Source organism: Lathyrus oleraceus, chromosome 3 (assembly GCF_024323335.1).
Source record: "Lathyrus oleraceus cultivar Zhongwan6 chromosome 3, CAAS_Psat_ZW6_1.0, whole genome shotgun sequence".
In the NCBI taxonomy this organism is placed as follows: domain Eukaryota; kingdom Viridiplantae; phylum Streptophyta; class Magnoliopsida; order Fabales; family Fabaceae; genus Lathyrus; species Lathyrus oleraceus.
In genome coordinates, this window is record NC_066581.1 from 366,706,813 (window position 1) to 366,710,280 (window position 3,468).

Here is a 3,468-nt window from a genome sequence, read left to right on the forward strand (position 1 = left end):
GCAATAATACTGGGTTGATGTTAGGGAGAACACCACCGTGAGCAATGGTAACACCAGCCAGCAATTTTCCAAGTTCTACATCATTCCTCACAGCCAACAACAAATTCCTTGGACTGATACTTTTCTTCTTGTTATCCCGTGTTGCATTTCCAGCCAACTCAAGGACCTCAACAACAAGATATTCAAGAATAACGGCCAAGTAAACAAGAGCACCGGTACCAACACGCTGAGCATATCTACCTTTCTTCAAAAATCGATCGATTCTTCCGACTGGAAATTGAAGTCCGGCTCTGACGGATCTTGTGACCGCCTTCTTCCTTGGTCCTCCTCCTTTCCTTCCACCGGCTCCATCATTTGTCGTCGACAGACCCTTCCTCAACTAGCTCCTACAGGTGACGTCCAACATTCTGATCCCTCGGCGTGTGAATCATGTGGCTCTGAGTATGATATGGTGGCACCACAAATAGTTACGAATCCTGTTCTAACAGGAAAATGACGAGAAAATTGAAGAAACATTCTCGACCCCCCTTGTGAGTGTAGATATTTAAAAGCGATGGTCGCACCGCTCAAAAATGAATTCCGGCCTCTTTTCATGTCATTCACTGGAAATTGATATCACGTTTAAAAACCAAGGCTTCCTAATATGTGTAACAGGATAAAGGGATTGAGGAAGCTGATGATAATAAAGCGGTGATGCAGGAACATTGTTGTGACATTAAAACAGTTAAGCGTGTCATTCTCATAGCTTCCTTTGAAGGACGTTGTTGTCCCGTCGTTGTGAAACTGAGGGGTAACTTTAACATGTTTTCCGGGTTGGACATAATCCCTGCTAGATATTTGTAGGTTTGAAAGAGCAAGTCAGGCCTTATCAACCTGTCCTCCTTGTGAACTTGGAATATTTTGACCTTGTCGAACTACAAACCTGCCATTACCAGACCCGTCTTGTGGTTTCTTAGTCGGGACAGAAAAGAGGAAATTGGAGCTCAAAAATTTGGCCTGGGAAGAGAAATTTTGGTGAGCATTGGCATGCTGCAACCAAATGAGCTGCGGAATCTGAACACCCTTGGATGAATTACCTTGTTGCATGATTTGAATACGAACAACAACACATTCAATTGGTGGTTTGAGCGCAGCTTCCTTTTAGATGAACCTTTGGTGGTGGCTGGAAAGAATTCATGTTGACTGTTAAGAAATTTTGCATCAACTTGTACAGACTGACCAATCACCAGATTGGTGTTACTATCCTCTTTTTGGTTTTTTCCATCACACGTTGCCATACCGAGAAAATGGAGAAGCATTTGAATGATTTAATAGCTGCCTTTCCTCATCGGTACAATATAACAAGCTAACAGAAAACATTAACAGAGGTATTAAAATCAAATAGATTCCACCAGACCGCAAGTTCGCTTTGTACTTGGCGAACAAACTGCCCTTTCACCCGTGGACGTTTATCTGTTTGTCTTTTCCGGCTTTCATACTGGACCTTTTTATCATAGCATCTGTCTTTTCTCTTCAGTCGAAACTTTAGTAGAGCTGCTTCTCTTTGGTTGGTGTGGTGAGAATTTGCGCCTCTAGGCTCGTCATAGTGATCATTACTAATAGAACTTTCAAGGTGGTTCTTGCCTACAACAGACTGAGGGGTATTTCCATCACTCCGGCTGCCTGTGCCTTCAGATACACCACTAGTGTTGCGATTTTCTGCATCATGGTAAAAGCTAGTACCACAATTTTGACCGTTAGATGGAGAGTCATGCATAGCACAATCAATATTGCTTTGATCATTTTTGTTTCGATCACAAGTATAGGTGGTGTCATCCGACCATTGACGAGCTTCTGAGTTCTGACTTTTAGGATTGGAATGGGAGGAAATACTAGTGGGAAATGGAGAACTTTCTTTTTGGAACATTGATTTAGGTGTACATGTGGGATTCATGCCTGACTGTGCATTGCTTATAGAATGAAAAACATTATCATGTTCCATAGATTTGTTATCAGAAGTGTCCCCGTGTTGGTTTGATACTAATGCAACAAGAAGACTCATAGAAGATGTTAAAACACCAAGGTCTCGTTCATCCAAAAGTTGAGCCATTCGATCCGCCCATCCATCTATATTGACAACATCAGGATTTTTCCTGTACAGTCGCAGCAAACACAATGCAGCTTTTTTTTCATACAAGGGGCCTGCCTGCAGCTGCTAGATAACATCAACTTCTATACATCAGGTGCCAAGGACTCAACGAATTCTCGGCCACCAATATTTCCAACCATAGTCAATGCTAGACACTGTTTTTCTGGATACTTTGAGGCAGATATAAGAGAAACAACCTCCATGTAGCCAAAATCCACATCATAACCAAGCATGTATATGTAAAGCATTTTCCAAACATATTTCTTTTTTCTCATAAGGAGTCAAAGCCTCTTCTTTTTTGAAACGAGTATGAATATTGCCGAGTTCTTTATCAACACGAAGCCTCTCTTGTTCTTTCTGACGAGACTTTCCTTGTGTTTTAGAGACCTTATGTATGATGAATTAATCATATGCTATGTAAATGGTGGACCATGATTGAATAAATGAATGAAATAAACAAAATATGAATGAGGATGTGGAAATTCTTGAACATGAAAAATGGAAAATTTTCCAATGTAATGAAGAAATATGAATGAAAATTTTGAATATAAAAATGTAGAATTTTGAATGTGAAATGGAGAATATAAATGCGAACGAAGAAATATGCATGGAAATTATTTGAATCGTGAAGGAATGAGAAAATGAATATGCATGATGACCCAAAATAAAATATTTTGCACTTGACACATGAGTTACTCGAAAGGGGGGTGAAAACTGGTAGTAAGACAAATGACAGATGAATAATCACCCCGATGAAATTGGAACGAAAGATAGGTTCACTTGATTCTAACAAAGGAAAGAGTTTTCAAATCTCGCATGGCTAAGGAGATTAATCATCTTATACCAAAAATCAAGAAACAAATCCCAAAAGACAAACATGGACTGGTCGTGGTAGCGAGTCCCACAACAAACGTTTTTTTGGATAGTATCATGACCAGATGGAATGGTCATGAAGAAAGAATGCAAACGAGTGATTGATGGGGGAAAATTTTCAGGGCCAAAATCGGGGTATGACAGTTCTCTTATTGTGTTAACTCATCATTAGAGATAACTATATCAAGGAGTGTGATAATTAATGGATTGATTTAGATAGTGGTTGATTATCTCTATCTTAGTTATTACATTCGGTTTCACACATATCTGATCTTTTCGTTAACGGATCGTTTAGACGATTGTGGTCTAGGGAGCTTTCGTAACCTTTGAAAACATTTTTTAAAAAAGCTAAATTTAAATACTGATCTATTCAACCCCCATTCTAGATCGTTACCATCGTCTAACAAGTGGTATCACGAGTGTCGATTTATCTAGTGTTCCACATATAACCTTTTAGAAAATAAGTA